Here is a 14,742-nt window from a genome sequence, read left to right as displayed (position 1 = left end):
AAGTAGTATCAAATGACCCACATAGTGGTTTTACAACTGTCATTGTTCATGCTTATGGGACAATAATAACTTGGGGAAAAAATCTTCCTAAGGAAAATGTTTCATTTTCTTTTAATGGTTAACGTCGAAAACAAGTCTGAAACATAACGAGCAGTGTAGTATCAGCACAAAGAAATTAGGAAGAACACACCGAAGAAGGCAGAAGTATCTCTAACAGAAGACTCAAAAGGAAGTGGTGAAAGAAAACTCCTCATAAAAAAGACACCAGACCCAGGAGGTTTCACAGGTCAGCCACAGGAACCTGCAACAAAGTTGGAAGTTGTACAGCTTTTCAGACTGTAGGAAAAGGAAACAACTCTCATGATACAATCATTTTGATGCCACAATTAAGATACTGAGAGTAAGATAAAAGAATAGCCCTCTCCATACATGAACAATAATGCAAAAAGTTCTAGGCAAAATATTGATTGGCAAACTGAATCCAGGAAATATTCATGACATCCGAAATCAGGGCTGGGAATGTAGCTCCGACGTCCAGCGCGTGCCTGGCCAGCAGAAGCCAAGTTTGACCCCAGCAGCATACACACACACAAATCACATCACAATTGGCTACTTCAGGAATTCAAGGTTACCTTCACATTTTGTGAATTTTGATAATATTCAAAATATTTGTGATTTTATAAAAAGATGACATAGCAAGTCTTTCTAAAAGATATTTAGAAGCAAGTCTTTGCAATCGGGAATATGGTGGGGTGTCCCCTATCACTGTATTCCATATCTGGGGGGAGGTCCTAATAGATGCAGTAAAACAAGTAAAAGACAAAGGGGCATAAGGAGCAGCAAGGATGATGTTAACCACACAGAAAACGAGTCGTTGAATCAATAAAAATCAATTGCACTTCTTCAATCCAGGAATTAGGAAACCGGGGTGGGGGTAGGGGATCCCATGTACCATAACAAAAGACTTCAAGACTCTAAAACAAAATTAGCAAGAGACTTCCAACCGTGGCACTCCAACGGCCTCCAGTTTCCAACAGCCCTCTCTCAAGGGAGTAGGTGCAGATGGGGCTCGGCCCGGGGCTTGGGCTCATGCTCGGGCTCTGCGCAGGGACTGCCCGGAACAGAACGTCTCGCTCAACCCCGTTGAGTGACTCCACAGTCGAAGTAACTCTTCGCGGCGCCAGCTGTGTCCCCAGCTCCCGCATTTTCCAGCAGGTACCAAATGTCTGGAGCGCTTGGGGGGCGCGAGTCCAGCATGGTTCCTGCAGGACCGTAGCTCTGACTCTTGGAAGATTCCATCGCAAAGCCGGCCCCTGCTCAGCAAGACCTCAGTGTTGCATCGCGTCGTAAGTAAATCCGCGCCACCCGGTGTTACTCCAGGGTGCTTGCTATGAACACGGATGGCTTTTCAGTTCCTTTAAAAAATGATTCCCAAAACGTAGCTCCAAGGATATAGATGGGTACATTTGAGAGGTTGGGTATTGCTTGAGAAAGGCTGCTATAAAAACAGATCTAACTCCTTTCAAAATCGAGTCCCCAACTGTGTTCCCCAAGTCGACAAGACCAGATTGCGTCTCCAGTCTAAAGTAAATCCGTGATTTTGGATCCCGATTCCAGATTCCAGAATGGTTAAGTGGGAGACAAGTGTGGTCCAACTCCTCACAGAATCCAGGTGCACGGTGTGATTCTTCCTCTCAGCCTCCCTGATCAAGGAGAAGAGTCTGTGGAGGGTGACAGGCCTGGATGGTTTGCTGTGAAGACTTCCACAACAGAAGTCCAAGGGGTGTACCCTCCTCCAGCGCTCCAGACTGTACAGATGTCTCTAGCAAATCTGCATCTCCTAAATCCCTGTGGGAGGGTCTTTCTCAGTGGCAACAGTCAACTGAATGCCTTACAAGATTTGCCATCAACCCGAAAGTCTGAGGTCATTAGTACTGAAATTACCAGAAAAGGTCAGCACAGTTTATAGTGAAGAGCTAAATTTGGAAACCCTTACATAACAGGCCCATGGTGTGTCTCAATTCCTCACCTGGGGACCTTGGGAGGCCACTTACTCCAATTTGCCATGAGATCCTGCCTAGTATTGAGGAGCTATCAATGTGACTCCCATGAATCTATTAATGGGCTGGAAATGTTGCATGTGTGGCTCCCAGGACTAGATAGCCCTGCCCCTGTGGCTGCCTGGAGACTGTCAAGCCCAGGACCCTGTACTGGTGCAGACCCTGTACTGGTGGAGCCAACCTCAAGCAACCAGAAAGACTGGGCCATGGAGGCCCAGGGGACTCTCTGATGGGTTATTTTGGGATTTTTTCTCCTTTATTTAAGCATGTTTCTTACCATTCTTTTTTTTTTTTAAAGAGAGAGTGAGAGAGGAGAGAGAGAGAGAGAGAGAGAGAGAATTTTTTTAATATTTATTTTTTTAGTTCTTGGTGGACACAACATCTTTATTGGTATGTAATGCTGAGGATCGAACCCGGGCTGCACACATGCCAGGCGAGCGTGCTACCACTTGAGCCACATCCCCAGCCCTCTTACCATTCTTTAAAAACAATTTTTTGAGACGTAACTAACACTGAGATAAACACTGAAATAAACATTGTCCCATTTAAAAATGTACAATTCGGTGGTCTTTAGTATATTCACAGATTAGACTTCTATCATAATAATTAGAGAACAATTTCATTCTTAAAAGAAACCCCATACCTGCTGAGAGCCATTAGCCAAGTAGGTATGACAATTTTCTTGTCAGCGTACCCCACGTTGCTTTGAGGAAGGACTCATGGAAATGGACTTGTCTTGGACATTTGCAGTGACATTGCATGTATGCTTGAGTAAGGTGACCTTGCTCAAGGACCAGGGTGGATCCGGGTTTAGGGTGGATCAGGTTTTAGGGAGTATCCCGTCCTTGGGTTTAGGGCCGTACCAGGTTTAAGGTGTACCCTGCCGGGAATAAGGCTATCCTGCTGATTAGAGCCTGGTGGAGTAGTGGATTTTGCCCAGAACGTGAATTTTTCCCCAGAGCGTGATTGTAGAGGGCCGGTGTGAGTTCAGGAATAAAGAATTGCTGTTTGAATCTACAAAGCTGTGAGTGGCTCGTGATTTTGTGCCCAGCCAGACTGCGGCATTTGGTGGCCTGTACGCGGAACGTCTAAAGCTTGGAGGTAAGTGAAATTGCTCGCCCTTGAGGGAAGGCGAGAGAATGGGTGACCATTTCAAAAAACAATGTGTTCTTGTTTTGATCTACTTTGTTTTTATTTCAAGTTGCCTGTCCCTGGAAATTTCTCAGGCAAACTGGGAAAAATGACTGGCTCAAGGTTTGAAGTTTGTCGGCCCTGAGGAAGAGAAAATTGATACAACAATTTTTTATTCCGTTTTGTTTCATTCAGTTTTGGTTTTGTTTTGTGTTATCTTATTGGGTTGCGTTATCTTTATAGTAGATTAGAAATTAGTAAAAAAACAAACCGAAAAGGTGTTAAGTAAATTGTTAGAGGTTCAGACCATGGAGAAAGACATTTTAGATCAAGCAAAAGAGAAGGTCTCTCGAGCTAGTCAGACAGAGGAAGAAAATTTAAAGGAAAAGGGGTTATTAGGAAAAAGGCCACAACAGGAGGCTGTTACTAACTCCGTTTTATCACCAGAGGGCATAATTCAACCAACAGCCCCACCGATGGAGACAGCTGAGTGGCCCTCAAACCCCGTAGTTGACAAATGGAATCCTGATACAGGACCTCAAAGATTAGCATGCCCTGTACTTGAACAGGTAGGAGGACAGCGAATTCACCGTGCTTTATATTTTTAAACAGTGAAGCAGTTAAAGGAGGCTGTAACAACCTATGGTCCCCAAGCTCCCTTCACGGTAAACATGGTCGAGTTCATTACTAACTTGGACATGACGCCAGCAGACTGGGCTAGCATGTGTAAATCTGTGCTAAATGGAGGACAATATTTGTTATGGAAGGTTGCCAATGAGGAATTTTGCATGGAGACAGCTAGGCGAAATGCAGCAGCCGGTTACCCTCAAAGAAATTTAGATATGTTGTTAGGAAAAGGACCTTATGAGGGTCAACGGCAACAAATTGAATATGATCCTGCTATATACGCACAATTGCTGCAGACGCAGTTAGGGCATGGAAGACTTTACAAGGACATGGAGATTTATAAGGTCAGCTATCTAAGGTAATACAGAGAGCTAATGAACCTTACACTGACTTTGTAGATAGTCTTATTCAAACAGCTGCCAGAATTTTTGGGGATACAGAACAAGCCATTAATAAAACAACTGGCTTATGACCAAGGAAATCGTTGCTGCAGAGAGGTTATTAGACCATGGAGACATGAAGATTTAAACACATATATTAAATTATGTAGAGATATTAATGAACCAGGGCAAGTCTTGGCAGCTTCAGTACAACAGGCTTTAGATACCACCAAAAACATGCTATAATTGTGAACAAACAGGACATTTTAAAAGGAGTTGCCTCATAGGAGGAGGGTTTAACAAAACTAGATATCAAAGGAATAGAATACCGGGTATTTGCCCACGATGCCATAGAGGGAGACATTGGGCTAATGAATGCTGTTCTCAAACCACCATAGAGGGTACTCCCTTATCAAAAAACGGACAAGGACCAGGCATTTACCCACGATATCATGGAGAAAGGCATCAGGCTCCATTACCAAAAAACGGACTGGGGAGCCCAATGCTCTGGGGCCCACAACCACAAATATACGGGGCAGTGGAGGAACCTAGCAACACCATCAGGGTAGTGCCCAGGACACATTTTCCATTAAATCTCTCATCAGACAAACCCGAGGGAGCACAGGGTTGGACATCTGCGCCTCTGCCAGAGCAGTACTAACTCCAGAGATGGGAGTTCAAATCATTCCCACAGGACCTCTTCCCCAAGGAACAGTAGGCTTATTATTGGGACGTAGTTCATCTACATTAAAAGGACTTATGATAAGTCTTGGGGTAATTGATTCCGATTATGTAGGTGAAATAAAAATTATAGCTAGTTCTCCAAGAGGTATATCAGTAATTTCACCTGGAGATAGAATAGCACAGTTGTTAATAATACCCAACCTACATAATAAATCCTCTAGTCGTAGTGTAGAAAGAGGTTCCAGGGGATTAGGCTCCACAGGTGTAGATTGGGCTATGCTGTCTTTAAATTTAGATTCTCACCCAATGCTAAAACTAAGTATTCAAGGACATGAGTTTAATGGGCTACTGGACACAGGTGCTGACCTTAGCATCATATCTTGTCAAGAATGGCCAAAACATTGGCCATTACAACAAGCCACTCAAACGCTTCGAGGCCTAGGAGTGGCGACTAATCCCCATAGAAGTGCAATGATTTTAGATTGGAAGGATCCTGAAGGATGTGAAGGAACTATAAAGCCATATGTATTGGATCATCTTCCTATAAATTTATGGGGACGAGATGTCCTAGATCAACTAGGTTTGATGTTAACAAATAACATCAATCCTAATGCGCCCACTACTAGGGCTAGACAAGGTTTTAGGAAAGAAAAAAGATTAGGAGAACAAGAACAAGGTATAGCAGCACCAATTCAAATAGATCAAGGAACAGACAGACATGGGTTGTATTTTCAGAAAGGGCCACTGAGACAATCAAAATTACTTGGAAATCAGAAAGACCAGTGTGAGTTCCTCAGTGGCCCCTGACTAAAGAAAAAAATACAAGTAGCCCATGATCTGGTCAAACAACAATTAGCGGAAGGGCATATACAACCTTCTGTATCTCCCCATAATACTCCCATTTTTGTCATCAAAAAGAAATCTGGTAAATGGAGATTATTGCAAGATTTAAGAGCCATTAATAATGAGATGGTTATTATGGGACCTGCTCAATCAGGGATTCCTCAATTGTCTGCTTTGCCAAAATCCTGGCATGTTTTAGCTATAGATATTAAAGATTGTTTTTTTTTCGATTCCAATTCATCCTGAGGGTAGTCCATGTTTTGCATTTACTATCCCTGCACTAAATCATGAAGGTCCTGATGAGAGATATGAATGGAAAGTACTCCCTCAAGGAATGGCTAACAGTCCAACTATGTGTCAAATCTATGTTAACAAAGCAATCCAGCCACTTAGAAATCAAAATCCTGAACTACAAATATTTCACTATATGGATGATGTATTGTTAGCACACAAAGATAAAAACACATTGCTGGAATGTTATGCCACACTTACAAACTTATTAAAAAATTATAATCTAGAGATAGGAATAGATAAAATACAATTAAATTTTCCAATTAATTATTTAGGAGTTCTATTATCCTCAACCATGGTCCATTCACCAAAAATTGAAATATGAGTAGATCAACTCAAATCACTTAACGACTTTCAAAAGTTACTGGGAGACATAAATTGGATAAGGCCTTATCTAGGCATACCAACAGGAGAGTTGGGACCTTTTTTTGATATTCTAAAAGGTCCATCAGATCCAAATTCACCCCACATGTTAACTCCTAAAGCTAGAAAGGAATTAAAAATTATTGAGACATATATGGAAAATATGCATTTGGATATAATTGATATAAGTTTGCCTTTATTATTTATTGTACTACCAACAAAAAATATTCCTACAGGAGTATTTTGGCAAGAAGGTCCATTATTGTGGATACATTTATCTTATTCTCCTAACACTATTCTTACTAGGTATCCTGAGGCTGTAGGACAATTAATACTCAAAGGAATAAGAGCAGCAAAGGGAGTGTTTGGAATTTCTCCCAATAAAATTATTACTCCATATACTATGGATCAAATTGATGAGTTAGCTAATGAGTTAAATACTTGGGCAATAATCATGTGTAAATCTAATGTTTCATTTGATAATCATTTACCATCTAATCCTTTGTTGTCTTTTTGGTCTAAGCATCCTGTAGTTTTTCCTAAAATGACAAGAAAAACACCTATCATGAATGCTCCAAATATATTCACTGATTGGTCTAATAATGGTACAGCAGCAGTAGTTACCCCGATCAAACTTTTACATTTTTAGTACCCAAACAATCAGCTCAAAAGGTAGAGCTTAATGCAGTTTTACAAGCTTTTGTGATGTTCAAAGATTCTGTATTTAATTTATTTTCTGATAGTCAATATATAGTTAATGCTATTGTATCCCTTGAAGATGCTGGTAGGATTTCCCCTTCCTCTACTGTTTTCTCTTTGTTTTCCACTATACAAAGTCTAATCTGGGACAGAAAAGATCCATTCTTTATAGGACATATCAGGGCACATACAAGATTGCCTGGAAGGCCTGAGGAAGTTACATTCCCAGCACTTAGCAAATTGTGTCTTGGTCATAGCCTCCCAATCTCTTTATTTATTTTTTTAATTATTTTTGAGAGAGAGAGTTTTTTTAACATTTATTTTTCAGTTTTCAATGGACACAACATCTTTATTTTATTTGTATGTGGTGCTGAGGATCGAACCCAGCCCCGCGCGCATGCCAGGTGAGCACGTTACCGCTTGAGCCACATCCCCAATCTCTTTTTTAGTAAAAATATTCTATAGTCTTTGTAGAGTTGAGAGAAGGAAGAAAAAAGAAATAGCCCTAGCAAGCAGCCAAGAAAACAAGGACTAGAGGTGGGGATTGAGTCTGAGCTTGCCTCCCATACACCATCTTAGAAAAGTTATTTTAACATCTCTTCTCTCTCTCTCTCTCTCTCTCTCTCTCTCTCTCTCTCTCTCTCTCTCTGTGTGTGTGTGTGTGTGTGTGTGTGTGTGTGTGTACCAGGGATTGATTTCAGAGGCACTCAACCACTGAGCCACATCCCTAGCCCTTATTTTGTACTTTATTTAGAGATAGGGTCTCACTGAGTTGCTTAGCATCTCACTTTTGCTGAATCTGGCTTTGAACTCATGATCCTCCTGCCTCAGCCTCTTGAGCCTTAGCTTCCTCGGTTCTAAAATGCAGAGTAATGTGTATCTTGCAGAGTTTGTGATAAATAATACATGCGAAGCTACTAAATAATACAACTGACATAAAATGTGCTGAACATGTTGTTTTTGCTGTTATTAACATTGTTGTAAGCTTTCAATTGAGAGAGGACACAGCACAAATAAGAAAGCATCTTGCTTAAAAAGATTCCAACTGAGAGTGATGGTGAGCAGATCCTCATGCAGTGGCTCAGTAATACTCTTTCAGGTAATGCTTAGTGCCAGCCACATGCCTGGTATCGTTCCTGAACCAGGTCCATCTTGCCCACTGCCCAATATGCCAATCACTGACAGAGTTTTGCTAAAGAAGCTTATTCAAAAAGCAGCTGAATTGGGCTGGGGATGTGGCTCAAGCGGTAGCGCGCTCGCCTGGCATGCGTGCGGCCCGGGTTCTGTAAGTGTCCGGCGAAACGTCGGAGTAAGAGACCACAAGAGACTGTCTTATGCAAAAGCAGAAGGGTGGGTTTATTTGGAGACCAGCATGCTAGGGCTCTCTCCATAGCAAAGAGAGATAGAGCCCTGAGAACAGCTTGAGCAGAGCTTATATACTTTCCTTGGAGAGGGCAGCGAGAGAAGTTACATTTTGTAGTTTGGCAGTTGGGGACAGCTCATTCTGGGAACAAGATTAGCAGACAGTCCACAGTTAGGGACAGCACATTTCTGAGAACAAGATTAGCAAAGAGTTCTTAAGATTTCAACAGTGTTTTGTTAAGCATATAGAGAAACGGAGTGACAAGTACCTATTTTATTAACCTTTCAGTTCGATCCTCTGCACCACATACAAACGAAGATGTTGTGTCTGCCAATAACTAAAAAATAAATATTAAAAAAATTCTCTCTCTCTCTCTCTCTCTCTCTCTCTCTCTCTCTCTCTCTCTCTCTTTAAAAAAAAAACAGCTGAATGTAGAAGAAGAGTCCCAGTTCTCAAATCCACCTCCCAAGGATAGGGTTTGGGGATGCTTATGGGATAAAGAAGCAGGGCTGTAACTAAACAAAAGCCTAAATACACCCTCTAGCTTCACTTCCTTTTAGTAGACTTAAAAAATCACTAATTTTGAAGGCCATACAGCTGAGCAATATGTTATTAGTCTCCCGCAGGCTCTGCTAAAGTTGAAACTGACGTGTGGGCCATAATAATGGTTACCTAGGTTACATTTCAGACATTTGAAGTTTTGTTTGTTTGTTTTGTGTGGTACTGGGAACGAACGAACCCAAGCCCTCAAGCATGTGAGGCAAGGGCTCTGCCGCTGAGCTACATTCCCAGCTCTTTTAATTTTTTGACTTGGAGACAGAGTGTTGCTAAGTCGCTGAGGCTGGCTTTGAACTTGAGATCCTCCTGCCTCAACCTCCTGAGTAACCAGAATTGCAGGTGTGCACCACTGTGGGGGCTTGAGAGTTGTTCATGCTGACAGCACTGTTCACTCAGGCCTGTGAAAGTATTTGATGGGCGACTAAAACAGGGTGAAAAGCTTCGCATCTCTGCCTTCATATTGCATCTGTCTCTTTTGCAACTTAACCTTCGGGTCAGATTTCTGCTCAGCTCTGCATGTAGATATTAGTCACAAGGGATGCTCATCCAGGTAGTACAAAGTTGATTAGCCCTAAATTTACCTAATCTCTCTCCTCCCCCTTCAAGACTAAAGGCACCAAGATATTTTCAAGATTTACAGGGGCATCAAGACCTTGTGATTATATGAGTACCAACTACAGGTTCTATACCATCCCATTTCGGACTACTGGAAAGGGGACTAGAAGTCTCCGGTTATTAGTCCTTGCGTAACCTAAGCCCCCGCCCCCCCCCCCCCCCCCGCCTGACCCTCCTGACTCGCTCCCCCTTACAAAGCGGCTGGAAACTCATGCTAAGTTAAGATGCTCTTTATTGGCAATAGCCTGCTATCTTCTTGGTTTGCTGATTTTCTAAAGCACTTTTTTCTTTGCCTCACAACTTGTCCTCAAGTCATTGGGCCTTTTCAAGTGGCAAGTAAATGAACTTGGGTTCAGTAACAGGGTGACTTAAGGCTTGGGGAAAGACTCACCTCAGGCCCAAAGAAATGGAACAGACTAATCATGACATCAACCCTTTGAAACCATGAACCAAAATAAATCCTTCCTCTTAAAAAAGAAAGAAAAAAAGACCTGGAGGAGAAAGGTCAGTGGTCTGTGTTGGGAAAAGTATAAACGGCAGCCGCACCCCAGAGAAAAACCCCAACATGGCGCCTAACGACCTCCTCTTCCTACTGTCCCCTTTTTCTCACTGACTCCAAAAGTTCCCGCCCGTGTGAACTCTCCCGCCGGTGCCAATTTCAAGTCTCGCTGGCGGGGAAACTTAGCCCCAATAAGAACTAATTCCTGGGGCTGGGGATGTGGCTCAAGCGGTAGCGCGCTCGCCTGGCATGCGTGCGGCCCAGGTTCGATCCTCAGCACCACATACCAACAAAGATGTTGTGTCCGCCGAGAACTAAAAAATAAATATTAAAAATTCTCTCTCTCTCCTCTCTCACTCTCTCTTTAAAAAAAAAAAAAAAAAAACTAATTCCTGGGCTCCAGAGCTGATATCTGGAAGAGCTTGCCAATAAATGGGTGGCCTGCCATTTATCTAAGCCCTGCCATCTTCCCTTAGATCTATATAAGCACACAGCCTTTGGCAATAAAATTGGAATTCTCCCGGCAAAGTGTCTTTGCGTGGAGAATTCTTTCAGTCTGTGCATGCAAAGCAAACTTCATGGCTCTGCTTGGGATGCGCCTTCAGAAAATGAGGTTAGCATGAGCTGAGGCTGGAGTTTGGGGCCTCATGACATCAAAAGTTTGACATTTGTGTAGGACCAAGTGAAGAGTCAGAGGTCTCCAAAATAGACTTCAAGTTGCTGATAAGTAACCTAGGCAACCATATCATCATGACCCACGTGTCTGAGGGTCATCTACCAAGAGCTAGTGAGAGACTAATGATATACTGCTCAGCTGTAAGAACTCCAAAATCAGTGACAATTCAAAGCTTACTGAAAACAAGTAACTGAAAGCAAGTGAAGCTAGAAGGTTTATTTAGGCTTCCCTTGGTTTCGGTACTGGGTGCGCCACAGCAAACAACCAGCTAAAGTCGCTCTTGTTTCCTTTAGGGCATTCGCCTAAAACTGGGTGTATAAGTTATTTACTTTGGCAGAACTTGCCAACAAGTGGTTTTAGGGGACAAATAGAGAACAGAATGGTAGGGACTAGAAAACTGGAAATGATATGGTTTGCCTAAGTCATTTTGGGGGATCTAAGTATACTTCTTTTTGTAAATTATGGTAAAAGGTACATAACATAAAATTCACCATTTTTGTAGGGCAGAATGTAACATGGGGCATGTTGCATCAGAAAAGAGGAAACTTAACTTGCTGGCTGCTACCCGCTTCCCAGTCCTGGGGCCATAGGTGGCTAAGACAGCATTTAGCGATTAGCCAGAAGACATTGCCATGGGTTGTGATGAAGAATCGGACCATCTCTAGGATGGGCTCAGAACCCTTCTGCCCTCGGACAGCTCGTGTCTCCCATTACTGCCGGTAGGATGGGTGCACATGTAAACTCTCCCCACCCTGCTGGCCTTTACCCTGGTTGGCTCCTGTACATTATATTAGCTGTGTATGTTTTCTCACTAAACGAGATCCTGTTTGACAGTTTTCCCTGGCACCTCTGATTGTCCTCCAGGGAGGGAGGGCTGAGTGTGGGCGGCCAGTCGACCTTTACCTTTCTTGGCCTGTCCTAGCTGGGGCGTGCTCCCTCAATCTCTCCCACAGGTCAGGAGGGAAGGGGGGGGACTAAAAACCCCGACACATTTTGACACTTTTGAGTGTACAGTTCAATAACATGCTGTATATTCACATTGTTGTGTAATCATCTCCACGAAACTAAAACAATCGTCCCAAACTAAAACAATAAACCTGTTAAACAAAACTCCCCACTTCCCCTCCCCTAGCTCCTACTTGCTTTCTCTGTGAATATGACTATTCTAGGTAACTCAGTGTATTAGAGTTCTCCAGAGAAAGAGAACCAGTAGGAGATCCACCAATAGGTGGAACTGGCCACTGATTATGGAGGCCAAGAAGCCCCACAATCTTCCATCAGCAAACTGGAGAACCAAAAAAGCTGGTGGTGTGCTTCTAGTCCAAGCAGGAAGGCCCGAGAAACCCAGATCAAGCTGAGAAGATTCTTCCTTCCTCCACTTTTCTGTTTGATATAGGTACTCAATGGATTAGACAATACCCACTGTTATGGTTGGTGTTAGGTCGGTGGCAGCGACTTAGTGGCAACTTAGAACAAAGCAGCCCGCACAGGAAAAGAACATCAATCAGATGCTGGCAGAAACGCCTGTCAATCAGCCAGATCTCCTGACTAACGCCTGTCAATCAACAGGACCCCCTGGCCAATCCTAGAGATCAGCCAACTCCCCTTGTAAGGATCCGGCGGAGCGTCAGAGAAAGAGACCACAAGAGACCAGCCTCATGCAATAAGCAGGGGGGAATTTTATTGAACCAGCATGCTGGGGTGCTGGTAGCAGGCCAGCAGGCCTTTCCCAGGCCCCTGAGGACCAGCCCCCAGGTAGCAGGCCTTTCCCAGGCCCCTGAGGCCCAGCGCCCAGTTCTTTGTTATGCATGTCAAAGTGGCCAGCTCACTAGGCCATGTAAGCAGGCTTGAGGTTTTCCTGCTTATCTGCCTGAGACATGTGTTCCACAGGAACACCAGGAACGTCTTGACCTTTTTCTGCTCTGGTGGACTCCCTGATAAGAGAAGTTTCAGTGTCTAACAATGGCAGATGTCGTAGCCGAATTTCTCCCCTCTCCCTCCCTTTTCTGAGTAATTTTCCACTCCTGCTGTTTGGGGGATAATAAGGGGAGGATGTTAAGAATAAAGAGAGACTCCTGGATGAAGAACCTTGGTGTCCTGTGTATTTTTTAACCTCATCGTCCCTCGCCGGACTCGGTTCCAGTTAGCCGGACGCGGCACTGGGGCTCTGTGCCCACTCAAGAAAGGAGAGCAGCCCAGAGGCCAGAGCAGAGGTCAAGCAGAGCTTAAGTACACTTTTTGGAGAGGGTGGGGGGCTTTGCATACATCAGAACAAATCATCATGAGGCGTGGGAAAATTGAACAACAACTCTGAGACATGATTAGTACATTCATTGGCGGGAACAATCTGGGCAGGGGTGATTGGTCACTTCTAAGCAGGGTACACATTTAAACTGATTGGTTTTGGGGCCTGGATGCCTACGTGCCGGGCTACTTGGATCCCTTAGCTATTAAACAACCAGGGAATCAATGGAAATATTTACTGGGCAGTTCCAGTATTGTCCTAAGAGCTACAGAGATTACAGGTTCCGGGGGTAGCAGAGGAATTTTAACAATACCTAGTCTTTTACACTTTAACTCAAGCTTTTGCAGCTTAGAATCAGCTTAGAAATTTTACCTTTACACCCTGACCAACTTCAAGGGGGCAAGGGACTCTAAGAACACCTTTTCCTGTCCCAAGCCCTTCCCTTCCTGCTGTAAGCCCCATAAAAATCCAGTCGGGTCGAGCTTCCACGCGGTTTCTCCTCAGACCCTTCCCCTGTCCCCTCTGTGGGTCTGATCGAGTTCCGCCCAGGAGTGATATATCAATAAAGCCTGTTCAGCGGCCCTTTTAAATCTGCCTCCTTTGGCCACTGCCTGCCCCGACTGATCTGACAGTTGGCACATGAGGTGTTCTCCAAGCTTCTATGTTAATGCAGCAATGTTCAGAGGTGAGGTGATTGGACTGTGAGAGCTGTAACCTACTCCGTCCATTCCAGTTTGAATGGACAGGGTGGTAACTGTAGCCAGGTAGAGTAGGACTGCAAGAGGGGGGTCACTTGGGGAGTGCCCTAGGAGGGTTCATGTTCTCAGTAGCCCCTTTCCTTCCTCTCTCTGCTTCCTGGCTGCTGAATGGAACAGTTTTCCTCTGCATGCCCTTCCACCATGCTGTTCTGTCTGACCTTGAGCCCAGAGCAATGGACTCAGCTGACCATGGAGTAAACCTCTGACACTGTGAGACAAAATAAACCTTTCCTCCTCTAAGCTGACACAGAAAATAGTGCCAGGAGTGGGGTCATCTTCTGACTAATCTGCCCATGTGGTCCAGAAGCCTTTGGAGCTGATGTGTGGGAAGAATTTGGGAAAGTTTTGAGATTCAGGATGGAAAACTTGTAGAATGTTGTAAACAGAGCTTAATGGGAAATTCTGGTGGGAGCTCACAAGATCAGAATGATTATAGGAACTGCAGACTGTGCTCATGGGTTTTCAGAAGAAAGAAAGGAGATCTAAGAATTTGTTTCACTGTGCTCAGTCTCCAGGCACTTACAGGCCATTGCAGCCGTGACCTCAGGGAGCTCAGCTACAGCTAGAACTGACAAAGACCTTGCCATCAACCACGTGGTGCTGGTGTTAGGTAGGAATTCAGGAACATCAAGATGGTGGAGATAAGGTATAAGAGATAAGAAGCCACTGGAAGACTAACAAGGAGATGAGTCCTGTCCCTGTTTACCATGGATCTCCATTACCTTGACAACTCCTGCCACTGAGGATTTATCACCATGACAACTCCCACCACAGGTTTAAATTGTAAAATGACCAATGGGGGTAAAGTGGGCAGTATTCTGATTAGGTTTTCTAAAATAACCAATAGAGGGGAATGGATAATATTCTAACCAGGTATCATAAGGTAATCAATGGAAGCAGATGAGGTGAAGTCTCCAATCAGGTCCATAAAGGGAAGAGAATGCCCCACA

This window comes from Ictidomys tridecemlineatus, chromosome 11 (genome assembly GCF_052094955.1).
Source record: "Ictidomys tridecemlineatus isolate mIctTri1 chromosome 11, mIctTri1.hap1, whole genome shotgun sequence".
In the NCBI taxonomy this organism is placed as follows: Eukaryota; Metazoa; Chordata; class Mammalia; order Rodentia; family Sciuridae; genus Ictidomys; species Ictidomys tridecemlineatus.
The sequence above is the reverse complement of the archived record's forward strand: the minus strand, read 5'-3'. Positions refer to the sequence as shown.